This window comes from Triturus cristatus, chromosome 1_2 (assembly GCF_964204655.1).
Source record: "Triturus cristatus chromosome 1_2, aTriCri1.1, whole genome shotgun sequence".
Classification (NCBI taxonomy): domain Eukaryota; kingdom Metazoa; phylum Chordata; class Amphibia; order Caudata; family Salamandridae; genus Triturus; species Triturus cristatus.
Window position 1 is genome coordinate 616,860,538 of NC_140580.1, and position 20,826 is coordinate 616,881,363.

The 20,826-nt window shown below is 45.6% G+C and overlaps 1 pseudogene; it reads left to right on the forward strand.

Moving 5' to 3' along the window:
- Positions 1-641: 641 nt before the first annotated feature.
- LOC146867732 (28S ribosomal RNA) lies at positions 642-1,643 on the forward strand (annotated as a pseudogene).
- The last annotated feature ends 19,183 nt before the right edge of the window (positions 1,644-20,826 follow it).

The following is a 20,826-nucleotide window of genomic DNA, read 5'->3' on the forward strand; positions in this document are numbered from 1 at the left end:
CTCTGAGATGTACACTATCTTGCAGCACGCATGTCATTCTTATAAAACACATTGTTTTAAAATGTTGATTCCTTAATTTTTAAATGTGGTTAAAACAGTTACATAATAGTTTATAGTTGATATGAGAATTAGTACATATGTGCATTTTATAGATGTGTTTTTTTATGTACGTGTGCTGATAAAAATGTAGATATAAATGTGCACATCTTGATTATTGAAATGTCGAATGAAGAATAGGTCTCAATTAACTTCATATACATAATCACTACATACCGCACGTTGATTATTGATGTCCTGCTAATCACACTTTAATTTCTCAGGACTGTTCGCAGACAATTTTATTATTGTTGGAATAGTACTGGAGGGTGTACTATCTCTAGCCTATACGTGATCCCATTTCCAGTGAGGATAGCTTTAAGTGTGGCTGTACTCTGGAACAAATGAATGTTGTATTGTTGTAAACAAGACCGATTTGACGCTGATGTGCAGAAATAAGAACCCAAAATAAGGCACTGCGTGTTGGTACAGAAATAGCCAAATGCCTCGTCATCTGATTAGTGATGCACATTAATGGATTATTGAGACTCCCACTGTCCCTACCTACGGTCTAGTGAAACCACAGCCAAGGGAACAGGTTTGGTAGGATCAGCGGGGAAAGAAGGGCATGTTGAGCTTGAGTCTGGCACTGAAAAGAGACATGAGAGGTGTAGGATTAGTGAGAGGCTGCAGGTGAAATACCAATACTCTTGTTTTTTCACTTACTCAGTGAGGGGGGGGGGAGGTTAGCCCTGTAGGGCTCTCGCTTTTGGCTCAAAGTGCCCGACCCTCTCCTGGGACAGTGACAGATGAGGAATTTGACTGGTACACCTCTCAAACGATAACACAGGTGTCCTAAGGTGAGCTCAGGGAGGACAGAAACCTCCTACGGAGCAGAAGGGCAAAAGCTCGCTTGATCTGGATTTTCAGTATGAATACAGACCATGAAAGCTTGGCCTCATGATCCTTTTGACTTTTTAGGTTTCAAGCAGGAGCTGTCATAAAACTTACCACAAGGATAACTGGCTTGTGGCAGGCAAGCGTTCATAGCAACATCGCTTTTTGATCCTTCTATGTTGGCTCTGCCTATCATTGTGAAGCAGAATTCACCAAGCATTCAATTGTTCATCCACTAATAGGGAACGTGAGCTGGGTTTAGACTGTTGTGAGCCAGGTTTGTTTTACCCTACTGATGATGATTTGTTGCAATAGTCATCCTGCTCAGTATGAGAGGAACTGCAGGTTCAGAAATTTGGTGTTTGTGCTTGGCTGAGGAGCCAATGGGGTGAAGTTACCAATTGTGAGATTATGACTGAACGCCTCTAAATAATAATCCCCCGTACACAGTGTCGATATCGCAATGCTGTGGAGCCACGGTTGGCCTGGGATAGCCAGCCTCTTGGGGCCGCTGCGAGGAGCCACTCGCTTGGGGACTGGAGCGTGGATGGAGAGGAGCCTCCACCATTACCTTTAGTGCACCGCATGTTCATGGGGCACCAGATGCTAAATCACTCGTAGACGACCTGATTGTGGGTCAGGGTTTCGTAAGTAGTAGAGCAGCTACCTTGCTGCGATCAATTGAAATTCATCCTGTAAGCCAAGCCTCCTGTTACGGCATTCTAAAGGCAAGTAAGCTCACGGTCCAGGCGCGACCATCTCAAAACTCCAGACGGTGCAAAATTGAGCAGCCAGGATTCTGCTGGAAATCCCAAAATGCCAATCTGCAAAACCAGCCTTGAAGTCTCTCCTTTGGCTCCCCATCAAGGAGAGAGTTAATTTTAAGGCTATGTGTACTGTTCACAAGACGCTAGCAGGGAAGGGGCCTTCCATCAATCATTCTATTGTTCAGCCGTACCTTGCAAATAGATGCCTCTGTTAGGACGATCTACACCTCGTCGCAGTTCCCAGGATTGAGAAAGCTAGAAGGGGGGGTTGTCTGTTTTCTTATAATGCCGGTAAGTTCTGGAATATTCTTCCACTTCATCTGCGTAAGGAACCCAACTATCTGGCCTTTCGTAAACTGTTAAAAACTTGGCTCTTCCCCTAGTATGGTTGTGTTGTCTATCGTTAGCAGCGGTCAGCGCTGGAATGCCCCCGGGTAGCTACCCGTCTAATAAATGTTTTTTTAATTTCATTTCATGAAAGCACAGCCCCAGGGGCGCTGAGCTGGAACTGGAGCATGGGATAACTCCAAGAAGCCATCAGCAGATGATGCCAGGGCCCGGTCTGGAATGGCAGAGACTGTAGATGTCCCACTTTGCCCAGGAGGTGCAGTCGGCACGCCTTGCTCAGGGCTTGCCCATCTTCTAAGGGCAAGCAGGGCCTCACATAGGGGAAGTGGCAGGCCCGGGTAGCCCTCTCCTCTTCTTCTCCGATAGGGAGGGAGGCAATGGTTGTGTCCCTTGGCCAGAGCTCTAACGGGGCCCGTGCCCATGCCACCCAGCGCAAAGTGGGTGGGGGAAATGGGTCCTGCCACCATGGGCATGGTGCCCCGTGCCGGGGACTGTCCAGACTGGACTCTGGTCGATCAGGCAAGATTGGGCCTATGTGGCGACTTTGGGCAGCTTGGTTGGGAACAACCGGACGAGACCCCAGTGAGGGTTTTCGAGTGTTAGAGCGGACAGGATAGAATGGGGCTGGGCAGTGAGCCAGGAGGCCCAGGCCTGCCAGCCCACAACGGCCCCAGGCTCCCCACCCCGGCCCATGGTATCAGGGGGGGGGATGCTGCCCCTGTGCAGCCAGTTTCAGAGGATTCAAAGGGTCACCCTCCTCTAGCACCTGCCATTTTGCAAGGGTCCTGGGAAAGCTCCCCCAGCTTGGCTGGCTTCAGAGGCATGGACCGGGGCCCAGGCCTAAGCTCCAGTGGGCCTTGGGGTCCGTCCATCTGGCTTGGGGAGGGTCCCCCCTGCTTGGCTGGGGCAGAAGCAAGGACCGGGCCCCAGGCCTGGGTTCTGGTGGGCCCTGGGGTGTGGGACCCCCAATCCTGTGACCCGCCAAAGGTCCGGGAGGGTCCATCCAGGCCTGAGGAGGCTCCCCTGGATTGGCTGGGTTCAGAAACACAGGCCAATCCCCAGCCTCTGGCAGGCCCTGGGATGTGGGAGCCCCTGTTCTGCAGGTCACCGTTGGTCCGGGTGCCCAGGAAAGGGGTCCATCAGGCCCAGGGAGGCTCCCCTGGCCTGGCTGGGTTCAGAAGCGCAGTCTGTGTCCCGGGTTTGCTTCAGCAGGTCCTGGGGTGCGGGAGCCCACGTCCTGCGGGTTGCTGAGCACCTGGGAACCTGGGACAGGGGTCCATTTGGCATGGGGAGGCTCCTCCTGGCCTGGCTGGGTCCAGAAACAGGGACCGGGCTCTGGGCCTGGGCTCCGGCGGGCCCTGGGATATGTCCATCTGGCCCAGGGAGGCTCCCCTTGCTTAGCTGGGGTCAAAAGGAGGGATCGGACCCTGGCCTGGGCTCTGACAGGCCCTGGGGTGTGGGAGCCCAAGTCCTGTTGCCAGCTGAGGGTCCGGGTGCCCGGGACAGGGGTCCATCGGGAGGCCCTGGGGTGCTGGAGCTCTTGTGCTGCAGCCAGCCATGGTTTCTGGAGTCCATTGGGCTCAGGGAGTTGGCCCCAGCCTGGCTGGGTTCAGAAGCAGGGACCAGGGACTGGACCCTGGTGGGCCCTGGGATGCTGGAGCCCCCGTCCTGTGGCCTGCCAAGGGTCTGAGCACCCAGGACTGGTGTCTATCAGGCCTGGGGAAGCTCCCCCAGCTTGGCTGGCTTCAGAGCATGGCCCTGGACCAGGGCCTGGGCTCTGACAGGCCCTGGTTTCTGGAAGTCCTCACCCTGAGGCCCAGTGTGGATCCGGGTGCCCGGGGGGTCCATTAGGTTAGGGGAGGTCACTTGGTTTGGCTGGGTTCAGGAGCTCTGAACAGAGACCCTAAGGTCCCCCTCCTGGGCTCTGAGAGTCCTGGTGAGAGCCCCGTGTCTACGCTGGGCTCTGTCCTTTGGCCTGTCCCATGGCAGAGCACCCAGCATGGGGTCCTGCAGGCCTGGGGTGGCCTCCCTTGTGCATCCAGGCCCAGGAGCTCCAGCTGTGTCCAGGGTCCCCAGGGCAGGTGTAATCCAGGCCTTGGGCTCCATCTCGCAACCCCATGGTTGAGGCCCAGCTGGGGTCTCTGAGCCCCCCAGGACACAGAGCCCCAGGGCCCTCCAAGGGCAGACGGGACCCCTTCCATTAAGGTGCAGGGCGGGCAGTTTGCTGTCAGCCATCTGGTCACTCCCAGTGCTTTCCAATGGTGCTACCAGATGGCCGGACTGCCCTGGGATTGCCGATGAGGGCTCGCTTGCTCCTGCAAGCTCAGCCCAGCCAGGACTCCGGTAAGGCCGGGCATGTGGGCGCCTTGCTTCCCCTCCGTTCCTCCATGCACACGGGTTACTGATAACAACCGATACTCCTCCATGCTGACTAGTTAAGAAACCTCCAGCAGTTGGCTTCCAACTTCTTAGAGGGACAAGTGGCGTTCAGCCACACAAGATTGGGCAATAACAGGTCTGTGATGCCCTTGGATGTTCGTGGCTTCACGTGCGTGACACTGAAAGGATCAGCATGTGTATACCCTTCGCCGACAGGTGCGTGTAACTCGCTGAACCCCTTTCATGATAGGGAATGGGGATTGCAATAATTTGTTATGAAGGAGGATTTCCCAGTTGCTGCAGGTCATAAGCTTGCATTGATTAAGTCCCTGTCCTTTTTACACACCGCCCGTCGCTATCAACAGTTGGATCATTTAGTGAGGTCCTCAGATCGGCCCCTCCAAAGTCGGCAATGGCCCTGGCAGAGCACCAAGAAGACAATCAAATTTGACTATCTAGAGGAAGTAAAAGTTGTAACAAGGTTTCATACGTGAGCCTAGGGGAAGGATCATTAACGGCACAGCGGCCCAAGTGGCGGATGGTGCCAGCCCGAATCCCTCGGCCGCCTCCCAGGTGGAATACGCACACACGTATGCAAAGGGCCCGGCCCTGCCCTCACGTGCCCCAGCTGGCTGAGCAGTCCACGCCCACATGGAGCACTTGGGTAAGGACGGGGCCTTGGTGGGCCTCATCCACCAGGGAGGACCCAACTGATGTGTGATTAACAGGGGGGTGGATCTCAGCCCCTGCCCCTCTGAGAGGGGCACAACGCTCACCCACCCCTGAAGTGGAGGACACAAAATGGGGGTGTCAGGGGATGGGTAGTGTGCTGGACTCCACTGGTGCACCTCAATCAATTCAATTTATTTTATTTTATTTAGTTCTCTACTGAGAACAACAAATAATTCGATATTAAAATTTCATTCATAATTAGTAATATTTGTAAACACTAATCTTAATACAAGTTTAAAAAGGTTTTAAAAAATTTAAACAGGTTATAGCATACAAATTCATTAGGGGGTGATTTGAGAATGGAAATCAAACTCTGTACATTCGTGGAGTTACACTTTGTTTGAATTGGTTTTAAAAATCGCTTTCTGGCGACAACTACTGTGGAATTGGGACAAACAAACACAATATGCATCAGATCTTGAACTCCTCCTTTGCAAAGGTCACAAAAGCTACTCGAATTATTACCATTTGTCCATTTACAGATTAAAGATTTAAGAGGGAGAATCCCAAACGAAGATCATACAACGCCGGGCACCATGTCTTAAAGTAAAAGTAAGGTATTGTTGCCTTTGTTTGAAAACAAATGAATCAGCAAAGACCTTGTAACATTGCAATTTTGTACAGTGCTGGAAGTCGAGATCATAAGATATCCTTGGAGTCAAAGGTTTTAACAAGAGTTTCAAATGTGCCGAGGTCCAAGTTCTCAACAAATCAATTGTACATTGGGACAACTTCAGTGCAAACATTATATTTCGATGAAAGACATACTTTGAGGATCTTTTGTCAAAGATTTCCAGTTTTAGTAGAGCTCTTAAAGTGCCTTGTTCAGCATGTAAAATGTTATATGCCCATCGAATAATACTAGTGATTCCTCTAGCGTATGTACTAGTTAGGGAAAACTCGAGGCGCAGGGCCTGCACAGGTACAGCTTGAGACATTTTGGTTAATTTCCGAACAATCTTACTTTCTTTGAGTTGTAGTGGATGCCATTGATTTATTGGAATATGCTCAAGAGCATATGAAAGAACTGGAGGGATCTTGATACTATAAACCTGTAAAAGGGTTGAGAAGTGCCTATGCCCAGTGGAAGAATATAATCTTCGAAGTGCCCCGGCATGAACATCAGCTTTGTTAGCCAGGTGCTGGATATGAAAATGATTTTTTAAAGTTTGAGAAAAAATACAACCTAAGTAGATGTGTTCGTTCACTATTTCTCACGGTTGCCCTCCTAAAGTCCAGTTATATTTAACATATCTTCGTCTTCCTCGAAAAGGAACTATTTTTGTCTTTGTTATGTTAGGGACCAAAAAATGTTTGTCTGCATATAACGCACGTGCGTGTAAATTCCTTTGGAGGCCAAATGGAGTAAGATCAAAGATAATCACATCATCTGCATACAACAAAGTATGAATTTTGTGTAGTGATATTTTCGGAGGAAAATTAGTTATCTGCATAAAAAAATCTGGGAGATCACTGAGGTAAAGGGAAAATAATAGAGGAGCTAGAAGACACCCTTGTCGTAGGCCATTCGATGTTTTAATTGGGGATGTGAGGCCCTTCTCTTTCTCCAATAATACTTGGCACCAGGTTTCGGAGTGGAGTGACACGATAATATGTAATAAGTTATCCGGAATTCCCAGATTTTTTAACTCACACCAAAGTGTTGGTCTGTTCACTCTGTCAAATGCTGTTGAAAAATCAACAAAGACAGAGTAGACGACCTGTGATTTAGAAACCACATATTTATCAATTATTATTTGTAACAACGCGATGTTTTCAGTTACCGAATGTTTGTTGCGAAACCCAGCTTGGTTAAATGGAATTGCTCCAGTTGAGAAGGCCCACTCTTTAAGATGGTCCAACACACAGGCCGTGAAGATCTTTCCTGTCGCATCGAGCAGTGCGATCTGTCGGTAGTTGCCGGGGGTCAGTCGGGAGCCCTTCTTATAGATAGGAATATTTATACTTCCTTTCCAAGATTTGGGAATTTTGCAAGTGGTGAAGCTATGGGAAAAGAGGCGGGCTAAAAACAAACTCCACCCCGTTGGATTCTTTTGGAGCACCTTTATTGGAATTTGATCTGGGCCCATTGCTGCGGATGTTCTTGCATTTCTTATATGAAGTTCGATTAGAGATGGTGAAGGGGCAAGATCATCGAGAGTAGTGACCTGTATCTTGCCTGATGGTCGTAACGTGCTTTCTCACACACCTTCGCACATTAAATCAGCATATAACACACACTATTGGGACCTGTTCCCGGATGGGCATAATGCGCCCTTGGTAGAGGGCCAGTGGGATGAGGATGTGTCGTATATGGACTGTTTTTAGTGGTGGCTGGTGACTTTTGAAAGTGGTGAGGCGTAAAAGTTGGGGATTATTTTTCCAGATGCAACCAACCACTGCATTTCCGTTTACATTCACCTTGTCATAATTTTGAAAACTCTGTACCCTCATGATGGGGGCCTGCCTGCACCCATTTTGCTTAGAATCAAGCCCAGGAGTAATGGGGCCATTGTTCTCTTTCATAGCTCCGGAGGTGTAGGATTCCTCATCCATCAAATTAAGATTGGAACAAAACCACTGAATATGTTCCAAAGGCTTAAAAAACGTTTATCTTCAATTAGCTCTAATCTGTCCTGCAGCTCCTGACGTAGCGCCATGAGACCAAGCTGGGCATTCGTTGCCCTTTCTATAAAGCATTTAATCAGCATCATCAGTGAGAAAGAATATATTGGAACACAGAATTCCTGTTATACCAGTAACGGATATTATTTCATACGATCAAGCAAACCTTTACTTGGTTGTCAAAATAAATTTCTATCAGGGATATGCCAGGAACCTACTTTCACTTTTTTTAGAACTTTAACAATGCGTATAATTTGTTCAATCAAGTTAGCCCACAAGTTTTGAACTATTAATCTTTTAATCAAATACCAAATTCTCTGAAGAAAGTTCATAAGAAACGAGTGCTTTTTTGTCAAAGCTATTAACTGTTCATACAAGGATATCATCCACCATCCCCTTTGCTTGTAACACTATAAAGTGAATTAAACACAATCTTTTTAAAATCTGTTTAATTGAAAGACCGTATTTGTCCTGCAGATTTCCAGCGCTCAGCTTTGAATGTGTGAAAGGACAATGATTGAAAAAACTCCAAATAGTCACTATAAATTACCTTTGCTTCAGAGAGGTATCTGCCAATGTGCTCCAAGTATTGTAGAAGAGCATATTTTTTAATACTTTAAAGCAGTGTTTATTTTGCGATATTGCAAACTATTAACACCTTCTTAAAATGTGTTCCAACTAAGGAAATCTTTATGTCTACATCTCCATTATTCACAACAGAGGGTACGTACAGAAAACGGATGATTAATTATGTATATCACAGAAGGGCGGCTGCAAGGTATATGGGGGCATATCAGCAACAACCGGCAATAATTAGTGCTAAGCGCACTTAGCGCTAAGATAATTATCGCCGGCTAGCGTGGATTTTTATCGGTGAGATAGCGTGCTATTAGCAACGCTTATCTCAAAAGCAATAAAAATCCTAGCGCTAACTGCCTAACGTGAGATTATCGCTGGAAACCCAGCGATAATCTCACGAAATGTGGCGTTAGCTTGTTGATAGCGCCTCACAAACTTAGCCATGACATCCACCCTCCATAGGATATCATGGCTAAGTCAGTCCTGAAGCAGGCGTAAGGAAAGTAGAGATAACAGGGGTTATCACTACTTTTCTTGCCGCTATGCTTCATAGCGTGGGGCTTGATGATAGGAGAAATGTCGCTTAGCGACATTTCTCCTGTCATATTAGGTCAGGAACGCCCAATTTGTATCTCATTAGAGATGCAAAGCTGGGCGTTAAGATTTTGTGCGCTAAAGCAAGGTTTCACGCGTTAGCGGGACCTTGCTAATTAGGTGATAAAATTATCGCCGCTTTTCGGCCAAAAACGGCCGCAAAAGCGGCGATAATTTTCTATCGCCTCGTTGCTGATGTGCCCCTGAGTAACTCGATTCTTTCTTCATGAGACTTCGGTGTGCATAGCGTCCAGGATAACAACCGGGGTTTGTCCATCTGTTTTGCCCGTGATTCAGGGACTTGTAAAAGTGAACCTCACGTTAAATTCAGCATTATATTCAACAAATTGTGTATAATTTTCCTAACCTTCTGCCAGCTTCGAATGCTTATTGCAGCAGCTTCTTTAGCTTTAAATCTTTGTAATATATGCCCTGTTTTATTTTTGACAGGTCAAAACACAAGCAGTGAATTGCACACATGTGGTTCTGCAGGCTTCAGATAAACACACCTTGAGAAATCAAAGCCGTAAATAAAACAAATTGAGCCCATAAATTCAGCCTTAGTGTCTGAAATCATGACTAACTGAGTCCCAGGGTAGATCAGTCATGTTTATCGATGCAGAATGACTAATTCACTTTAAGCATGAAATCAAGTAAAAGTCAAAATCTGACCACACACTTCCTTATGTGGAAGAAATCACTAATTCCTTCTCTGCAGCTGATGAACAACGGCTTTCGACCTTCATAACAAAGCAATCTTTAGGCACTGCTTATTAGTATTTAGTTATCAGTGAGGAAGATAGTAAGATTTTAACTTACAGTAAAATAAAAACTTACTGAAAAAAGCAGTACCATTAACATCAGGGAGATTCGCTGGGAGTCCTGCAGCAATATATGTGTAGAAATTTTGAACCTTAATTCCTCTAACATGTCTGAACAGAGTACACCAAAACACAGAAACAGGCTGTCTGAGTAAAGATCAAGATTTCTATCTAATTTGATGTAATTCTGTTCAGTTGTTTTTCCTCTATCATTCTTACATTTTTCCTATGGAAAATGCTTGGGAAAAAAACAGTTTTGTGTCTCCCCATTTATTTCTTGATCCCCCTTAACAGATCACTTCGAAACATTCAAGGAAAGAGCTAAGGTGGAATATTTCGTAAACATTCACCAAACTACGCTTTTAGATGCTTTCAAATTTGGTTTGCAGTATCAAATTGTATCTACAGGTACATTGTACACCATGGCAGTTAATCTATTTAAACGCTACATAACACTTAACAGAAAAGCACCAAGGGGCATATTATCAACTGCCAGCGATAATTATCGCAGGCCGTGCTTAGCGATAATTTTGTTATCACAGGCTATCTCTGGAATTTATCGCCCCGGTAGCGCGTTATTAACAACGCGTTTCTCCAGGGTGATAAAAATTCCAGAGATAGCGAGGTTATCGCCGTTTTGCACGGAACACCGCTGGTTTTCCAGGAATGTTCCTTGCAAAACGGCGATAACCTTGCTGATACGACCCCGAGGGTCGTATCAGCATAATCCACCCCAATGTTAGGGATAAGTAAGTCTGCATTTTAGCAGACGTTAGTTTTTGGCGAAAACAGCGGTTTTCTCCAAAAACTAACGTGTGCTAAAATGCTGGGGCAGCCTTGTAAATATCGCGATGTGAACTTCAGCGATATTTACAGGGTTGTCCTGCCCACTTTGCATCTCATTAGAGATGCAAAGGGAGGCGGTGGGTAAAAGGGTGCTAACATGCGCTAATGCATGTTAGCACCCTCTTGTTAATAGGGCGATAGTTTTATCTCGGCTTTTTTGGCTTTAAAAGCCAAAAAGCGGAGATAAAACCCTTGTCAATATGCCCCTCAGTTGCTAACATAAATTCATCAATCTTCCACTTAGCAATGGCAGGACACTGCACAGGTTGATGGGAGTTTGTAATTCAAGTAAATTGCAGAAGAACAGCCCTTAGATTCATTTATAGTGTTTTGGAAGGCTAGTCAGGAAAACACAGTGTATGATTCGCTTTGCTTTTCAAATTCTTCAGCAACTCAGATAAATGATAAACCCCACCGAAACAGCATAAAGTGCTCAACCTTTATTGGTCAGAAGATTGCAGGATGTATATCTATGAATATTTTCCACTGTACTAGCTGGGGAAACTACTGACATTTCTACTAGTCCAATGCCTCAGATTCATGTGTGTGATGATTTAATTGTAAACACCCTTTTGGAATTTTTGGAGTCATAATCAACATCATATGTCCTTTCAAGGGTTTCTTGATAAAATCACAACATGGTGCTGCAATTCCAAAAATGGATGCAGGGCTACCACACCACTAATAGAGGTTTAAAGCCTGGATTGCACTTAAAAACGTATGTGGGGCATGCATATAAACAGACTGGTAAGTTAAGCATATGTTGTTGTGTTATATTATGTGGACTTGTAAAGTGCAGCTAATTACCCATCAGGGTATCCAGGTGTTGAGTAAGACGAGGGCTCGAGAACGTGGAAGAATGGAATCATATCTGTTTTTTCTGGGAGAGCCAGGTCTTGAGCTTCTTTTGGAAGACCATGAGGTAGGGTGTGGTTCTTAGGTGTTGCGGGAGGAAGTTCCAAGCTTTGGCTGTGATATGTGAGAAGGATCATTGTTAGAAATGGGGGTCTGCAGTTGGCAGAGGTAGGTACCTTTGTCCAAGTAGAGACCCTTCTTCCTAGTCAGGGTAAGGGGGATACACTTCTAAAATAGCACCTGCTCACCCCCTTGGTAGCTTGGCACGATCAGACAGGCTTATCTCAGAGGCAGTGTGTAAAGCATTTGTGAACACATACAGTAATACAGTGAAAACAATACAAATGGACACCACACCAGTTTAGAAAATTAAGTAATCTTTATCTAAACCAACCAAGACCAAAACAATACAAAAAAACAATACAGTACTAAAAATATGATTATCAAATGGTAGAATTAGTTCAGTTCAAAGCAAATTGCAGATGCAATGCTTTTCACATAAAGTACCTTGGATGCATCATGCACACAAATAAAAAGGGTTGCAGGGAACATGATACGTCAGTTCCTTACACTTAACGAAGGTGATGCATTGGTTCCTTGCTCCGGGGGAGGTGATGCATCGGTTCCTTACTGCTGCGCAGGGGAGATGATGTGTCAGTACCTTATCGGAGTGGAGGTGATGTGTCGGTTTCTTACTGTGTGGGGAGGCGATGTGTTGGTTTCTTACTGCATCCCCCAACGATGTACCGACCTCATGCCTCGATGGGATGCGACGATCTGGGAGGATGTGTGGGTTCTTGCAGTCGCACAGCAGGGCTTGCGTCGGAATCAGTGCGATGATCTCAGACTCCGGAGACTCCGGTGATTTCTCGCACCACCAGCAGGCGATGTGTCGGTTTCTTTGGCGAGGCGTCAGAAACAGGTGCGGATGCATCTCGCTTTTCGTTGTTGCGTTGCTTTTCCAGCTCCCTCAGCCAGAACAACCTCCAGAGGCCCAGAACAGCTACAGGCACCTCTTGGCAGGTCAGATCTCCCCAGCAAGCAAGCTCAGGGGAGATGGGGGTGAAGTCTTTGTGTCCCTCAGACTTCAGAACAGAAGGCAAGCTCATTTTCAAGCCATTGGAGATTTTCCTCAAGCTGGGGACAGAGCACACAGCAAAGTCCTTTCCCTTTACTTTGCAGAATGTAGCCACTGCAGGCCAACCCCAGACAGCACACATCAAAGGGTCAGTGCTTCTCCTCAGCTACTCCAGCTCTTCTCCTTGGCAAAGGTTCCTCTTGATTGCCAGAATGATCTAAAAGACTGGGGTCTGGAGCCCTGTTTTTATAAAGTAAAATCCTTTGTTCTCTGCAGCAGAGAAGCTCTTTGCTCAGCCAATACCAGTTCTGTCCTCTCTGGTGCAGCTTCCGCCCAGGAGGTGGAGACACCATTGTCCTCGGCAGACCAGGCCCATTCAGGTGTGAAATAAATCTCCTACTCTAAATGCAGTCCAGGTCTATTAAGCCCAGCCCTAACTCACCCTGGAAAGGCAGGACACACATCAACCCCCCAAGTGGCTGTCTGAACAAAATGCACGTCCCCAGTCCCCGTCGCTCCAGAGCTAGGCAGTCAATACACAACCTAGCAGAGGCACACTGGATGGTTAGGCAAGAAAATACCTACTTTCTAAAAGTGATATTTTCAAACCCAGAATGTAAAAATCACCCTCACTAAAAGATGCATTTTAACATGCTGAGTTCAGGCATATTAAACGTTATTTTCCCATCTAGTTCCCATGGACTGTAATGCTTATAAGATGTTATAAGCACACTCCCCACTCTATCCTATTGAGACACATAGCCTTACAATAGTGAAAAACGAATTTTACAGTATTTTACTAACAGGACATGCCACAGACATATCAGGGCATGTCCCACCTTTGACTTACACTGCACCCTGCCAAAAAGTGTACCTTGGGCCTACCTTAGAGGTGACTAATATGTAAGAAAATGGAAGTATAGGGCCTGGCAAGTGGGTGCACTTGCCTAGTTGACATGGCAGTACCACATTGCACACAGGCTCTTAAAAGGCTGGCCTGAATTACATTTACATGTTGCATATGTGGATGGCACAATCAGTGCTGCAGGCCCACCAGCAGTGTTTGATTTACAGGCCCTGGGCACACACAATGCACTGTACTAGAAACTGACTAGTAAATCAAATATGCCAATAATGAAATCACCAATCCATAACAACAATTGACGAAGGGAGCACGTGCACTTTGGCACTGAACAGCAGAGGGAAATTGTCTAAAGCAGCTAGACAAGCAAAATGAAGTCCATCACACAGCAAAAACACCTGAGGCAAAGGCAAAAATACAGGGGAAACCAACGGCAATGATGCCAGGTTAACAATCTTCCTCTGCATCTGGTCCCCATGCAGTAGCCTTCGAGGCTGACTAAAGTTATCTGGTGGGTTGGTAGAAGTTGAGGCAGTAATTGAGGTATGCTGGTCCAATTTTGTGGAGAACTATACAGGCATGTGTGAACAGCTTGAATTTGCATCTTTCCTGAGATGGGAGCCAGTGTTGCGTGTTGAGTTGTGGAGAGATGTGGGTGTTTTGTCGTTTGTCCAAGATGAGTCTGGAAGCTGTGTTCAGGTTGGTTTGGAGTCGGCATAGAATACGAGCCGGGATTCCAGTGTAGATGGCATTTTTGTAGTTGAGTTTGCTTGTGATTAGAGCCTTGGTGACTTGTGTTCATCGGGATCCAATTCCAGTAATTTGTTCTGGATTCAAATGTTACTGAATGCTAACCAAAGCCTTCTTTCCATATCCCTTCCAGTTTTACCATATAATTCTATATAGAATATTATGATCAATGTGAAAAAATGTCTATGTGCGTGGTCATACTCGTTTTTTGGAGACTGATGATACGGTTTTGTTTTACTCTATTCAGAGGGATACTGCTAACCAGGCCCCGTGCTTGTGCCCTGACCCCTAAAGCATGTCAACTTGGCTAACACCTAATTGGCATATTTAACTTTCTTATATGTCCATATTATATGATTTCCAAAGTACACCTATGACATGGTAAGTTATATGTCACCTATGGACTACAGTACTACTGTGCCCTCCACTAGTGTGATCAAGCAAACATGACTCCTGGCATTCCTCCACAGACCAACAGCTGCAGTGTAATACTGGAGCTGATCTGTCATTATAAACGCTTTTGCACAGGAGAAAGTCTCCCTTTTATACAGTAAGTCGCCCTAATGAAAGCCTTGTAGTCCACAAAGCACTGTACATGTTATTTATAAGTAGGGCATTTAGAAATTTAAAGTTACCATGCCTCTATGGTCACTAGCATCCAAAAGCTATTTTCACTCTAATATTAATTATGTATTTTGCTATCTCAGGCTTGGGAGCAGTGAGAAACATAATTCAAGGACTATTTAACATTTTTTATTAAAGGCCAAACTCAATGGTGAAGTTGGATTTTCAATAAATATTAAGGAAAAGAGATATTTGGAAAGTTACCTTTTGTTTACCTGCATTGATGTCTATGTCTTCTACAATGTAGGCAGCCCCAGCATCCATTTGAGACTTGTAGAGTGCTGGCTGTCTACCAGAGACTGTTTAGTAGCAAAAATGAGCTAAAACAGTATATAGAAAGGGGCATGGGCCTATTTGTTCATCATCTTCAGGTCTAGTTTTAACATATAGTGATCCAGGCCCATTCTGTCCACATCTGAAACATGAGAGTCTCAAATGTCCCTGCCAGCCCATAGACAGGGTTGTGCTAAAATTGTCCACACTGCCTGGAGTGTCTACAAAGGCAATAGGCCTTATGCCCTCCTTTAACCTCAGATGTATCTCTCCTAAGAAGGCCGATAACCTCAGGCCACTCTCTTTCTGATGGACAAGCCTTCGAGCCCCTGTCCTCTGCATGTACATATTTCTAAAAACAAGAAGATGTAGCAATAACAGGATGCATTTGCCATCTAGAAGAACAAAATGGGCTATGAGTAGGAGTAGGGGCCTACTGGGACTTTCCCCAGCTTCTCACCTGATGTTTTGCTAGCTTTGGAAACTAAGACAGCGACATGGCTTAAAATAAGAAATAGCCTTATGAGGAGCTTCTTCCTTCAACCTTCCAAGAAGTGACAATCATTTTTTTCAATAAAATGTTCAGCTTTTGTTATGTTCTGGGTCAAACACCGGCTAAAGTTAGACTTTGCAGTCAATAGTTCATCATTATAACTATATAAAAGAACTGCTTACTGTCCAAGTTGTCGACCACCTCTCACACTGTATTTCACGACTTCAGGTGGTCCCGGCTAGCTGATTTATTTAACACAAATAAGGCCTTATTGTACTTTGATATTCAATTTCTCTCTCTCTTGCTCTCTCTTTGAGGTGCCGCAATTTTAAACTTGCCAAGACTGCATGTTTTTGCTTTTGATTAGTGATGCATCTTTGACATTTATTGTTTAGTTGTTTGAATTAATAGTGTCACTCCTGACTCAATTCCTGTTTCTCAGATGTGTGTCTTGTTATTGCAGATAGCACATTCAGTGCTAGCTTCTGGGTGGTGAAGACCACCCTCCAACAATCTTCATCTGCATTTGAGTGAACAACAGTTGTGTTCACCCGTTCTGGAGTAGCTCCATTTCAAATAACTGATAGAGACATTATTAACGCAGTCTTCGTTTCAAGTAGAGTAGGAATGGGGCTTGACATTGTGCAATAGTGACAACTACAATAGAAGGGGATTTTGCATTTGTAAATAATACAAGGGTAAATGGTATCTTATGCATTGAATTATGTCACAAATACAATAGGAAGGGATTTAACACTGTGAACTATCAATAATTGACACCGGAACGGGTTTTCCATTATTTAACACACAGAATTCTAGCTTTGAAGGGACCGCAGAGGTCTGGCTTTAATTTTGTAGTTATATACTTATGTATCAGTGTGAGCGGTGTACATTTAGGGAGACCCAGTAGTTGTCTGACAAAGGAGTTCTCAATCTTAGAGAGATGCTCAGATGGCCGATGGCCCCAGATTTCTGCCCCATACAAAGCAGCCCCTCTGACTTGGGCCTTATATACTTCCAACACCGGCCCAATCGTTTTGTGTGTGCACTTCCTCTGAATCGTTGCTAACCCCCCATTGTCTGGGCCAATTTTAAACTTGCCTTATTTATTTGTACACCCCACTCCATTTCCTCAGTAAGCGACAGTCCCAAGTATTCACAAACAGAAACTTTCTGTAAAGATTCTCCATCTAATTGGGGATTGGGTCGTGTAGAGTACCCTGCATTAAAAGCCATATATTTAGTTTTCTGAGTATTTATTTCCGGGCCTCTACTCTTGCAGAATGAATGGAAAGTGTCCAGGGCCCTCTGTATTCCCATAGGGGACTTTGACAGCAGGAGGGTGCTGTCGGTGAACATCAGGGCTGGTACCTTGCGGTGTGCCAACTTAGGGGCATCTATATCCCTCCTTGCTGTCAGGGCCTCCACTAAGCCATTAATAAATAAACAGAAGAGAGTCGGTGCCAGTACACACCCTTGTCGTACACCCCTCTCTATAGGTATGCGATCAGTGAGCTCCCCGTTATTCCCATGTCTAATTTGGGCAAAGTTATGTTCATGTAATCTTTTCAGATTGTGACGGAGATACGGGGGCACCCAGGTCTGACAGGATAGCCCATAATTTCTCCCTAGGTACTAAATCGAATGCCGATTTTTGGTCGACAAAGATCATGTAGTGCAGTGATTGCAACCTGAAGATTTGGTCGATAGTGGGCATTTATGCTCTAAAACCGGCCTGATAAGGGCTAAGAATAGTATATTCTTCCATCCAATTCTGTAAGCGGTCCAGCAGCACTTGTATATTTACTGAGTGACATTAATGAGACTGATGGGCCGATGATTTGCAGGATGGAGGGGTGAACCCTTTTTATAGATCAGGATGATTTCCGCCCCCAACCAAGTCGTGGGGATCTCCATTCCCTGGAGAATAGCATTAAATAGGGTCCATAAGTATAGGGCCCAAATACTAGGTTCAGTACGAAAGAGATCACCGGGGATCTTGTCTAGACCTGGGGCCTTTGCAGTAATTACCCGGCTTATAGCATCTGTTATCTCCTTTAGGGACATTTCTGGGGAATCTGTGCCAGAGAACTGTTGGTGGGAACAATCATTTGTGGCTTGCCCTACCTCACCCTCTACCCTGGAATATAAGGACTGAAAGTGGGCCTTCCAAACTTCTGCCCCTAGATTTGGTTCGATTGCTGATTTAACCTCTTTGGAGCCTGTATTTATTAGATTCCAAAAGGACCTCATGTCTCTATTACTTAATGCGCTTCTCAGGCTCTCCCATTTGTCTTCTTCCCAGTTTCTTTTAGCTAATTTAATAATATTTTTATAAACTAACCGTTTAGCCATTATTTGCAACTTGTCGTTGGATTTAATGGCTAAGAAAAGGGTTTGCTTGGCCTTGCGGCAGTTGCCATTGTACCAGGGGAGCCCAGGTGCCCCCTTTTCCTTTGGTCATGCTTTAGGGAAAAGATATTGGCCATGGCAGCTACTAGACCTTGATGGTTTTACTGCAATTTCAATGGATGAACATAGAAAATCAACAGTCTCACTCAATTGTTTTGCTACACTCAGGAATGGAATGACGGTTTGATAGAGGGAGGCTAGCTTTTCTTGGGATTGGCAAAGTGAACCCCATCTTACTCTCCTTCTACAACTAGTTAGGGTTAGTCCAGAAGCAGTTGGAGAATGGCCCTTTGGAGCGTCCCTGGTGTGGGGCGAAACCATTTCAAGAATCAGCGCATTATGGTCGCTGTCGTATCTGGGCTCGATCTTAAAATCAATTACCCGGTGCCATGATTTGGTGTTCACCAAAATATAAACTAGAATGGAGCGGCAGCCCGGTCTATTATAGGTGAAGTTTGCCGGGGAATCAGATTTAGAACGCCCATTACATGCTCTGAGGAGTGGTTCAATGAAATGGTGTTCATTTGAATTACCAGTGGTGTCCAAGCCCGGGTTGCCGGGGCATTGGGCTCCGGAATAGCCCAGTGCAAGTCTTCTTCATTGAGATTACCTGCATCCAAATCTTTCAAGGGTTCATACTGACAGTTTAGGTCGCCAGCCACAATTACCAAATTATTGTCAGCAATGGTGGGCAAAAAGGATGATAGAAGATCAAGGGTAGAGGACTCTTGGCCGTACCCTACTGGACGTGAGTAAACATTAATTAGTGCTGGTAGAAAAACTCAAGATCACACAGAGGATATCACTAGAGAATGTCTCTACCTGTTTTGCTGAACATCCTAGGTGTGTGGCAATCCAGATGCTAATACCTCCCGCTGGTCTTCTCCTTCCCCTGCGTATGGCTGCTATGCTAAAAGTTGTGTAGGCTAGTCTGTGAGTAGCCTCCCTGGCCCATGTTTCTTTGAACATGCAGATGTCGTTGTCTTGTATAAATACCCCTAACTATGGATTATCTAGTTTGGAGGAGAGGCCTGCAATGTTCCAGGATAGTATTTGGAGCTTAGATGACTCATTCAATGACTGACTAGGGCCTCAAGACTTCTTACCTAAAGGCCATAAGCCAGTCCCAGCTGGGGAGTGGTCAACTTCTGGGATTGTCAATAGTGAGTTCACCTGCTGTTGTCATTTATACGCCTGCAGTGGTAAACCTTCTTTAATACAAATATTGTGTATTCCATGTAGTTCCTCACTATGTACTCCTCCCACTCCCTCAACCTCCTCCCCCGCTTGACCCAGGGGCACAGGGTTACTAGTAGGGGCGTGTATCTGGGCCATGGCTGATGGTTTACTTAGATCTCATCGATTGACTGGCGAGCTACTCTCGGGGGATTCCCTCACATTTGGCAAGTGCCTGTGGCTTAGGATCTACGAACTCTTGTACTGCCATTTGAGTAATAGTTAGTGCTACAATCGGGTTGCACCTTGAAGTCTCCATACTGTCCGCTAAACCCCCATTTAATGGCTTTAGTCAGTCATTATCGTCTAGGGTATTGAGGACATCATAGTAGTTATTCACTGGCATGGTATATCTATATTGTCTCCCCCCCTCCTCTATCCTCCCCTGGTAAAGGCTGTGTTGGGCCAGGTGGCTTATAAAAATAACCCAATGGTAGAATATTAATCCCTTTTTTGTTCTACTGACCAGTTGCCCACCCTATCTAGTATTGTTTGAACTAAATCTGGTGACCCAAAAGTTAATACCGGTCACCCTCTAGGGACTTTTTTGATCTTCCTATCCAGCCTCTCCGTCTGACCATTTTAAACTCTGAAAAGAGCGGATTTGATAATTCCGACCTTATACTTATCACATGTAGCGATTTATTTTTTAGTGTTGTCCAATATTCCCTAGCTCCATGTGACAACGTAGGGACATTGACCAACACAATAGTATAAGGCTTTGATTCTGGAGGTAGATGTAATGTGTTTGTATCGGGTGAACCTCTGAGTGGCTGGTTTTCTTGTCGTTGAACAACTTGAAAGTGGGCTTCCTTTCTGAGTGCGTAGTTATGTCTAATAGAGGGGGGTTCCCTTTGAGTATTCAACAGTCACTCTTGAATTGAGCTAGGGGCCTGTGCTATGTCATGTGGCTTAATCGAAACCGCCATATTATGACGCTTAGGCAAGGGATTCAATGGAGCAGTTTGTGGTGCTTCCGCTCAGCCGGGGCTAGATGATCCAGGCTGTACAGTCATGGATCCGTTGCTCCTATTTTGCTGGACGTACTTAGTTCTACAAACACATGAGTTAGTCGGGTGTGACTGAGTGGTCCGGAAGCCCATCTGGCTCAACTGGTTCAGCTGATTCGTATAGGCACTACCTGCGAGCTTTTCTAGCTTATCTATGCTCGCTTCCAGTCGAGTTAACTTTTGCATCAGTGGATTTAATAGAACTGAGACAACCTCACCCATTTTTGTCCAAAACTCCCCATTATCAATACCCTGCGGGGGGGATAGGGTTGTTCATAATGCTAATAGCTGGGCAATTCCCCACCTCCTCCATCGTGATTTTACTTTTACGCCCTCGTTTTGGTGCGGGTGGGGTTACTTGTTAGGGCCCTGCCCTTCTCTTTTTCTGGACTGGATTAAGGGACTACTCCCCTGACTATTCATACTTCTTTGTCCCCTGGTACTTAATTTGGGCCGAGTTGATGTGTCACTTGTCTTCAGGGCTTCAATGGGTTTGGGTGCCTGACTAAGCAATACGCAAGTCGAAGGGGAGCTATGTTGGTGATCGGTGAGGTCTACAGGATCAAACATTGCAGGCTGACTTAGGGGGAATTGTGGCTCTAACAACAG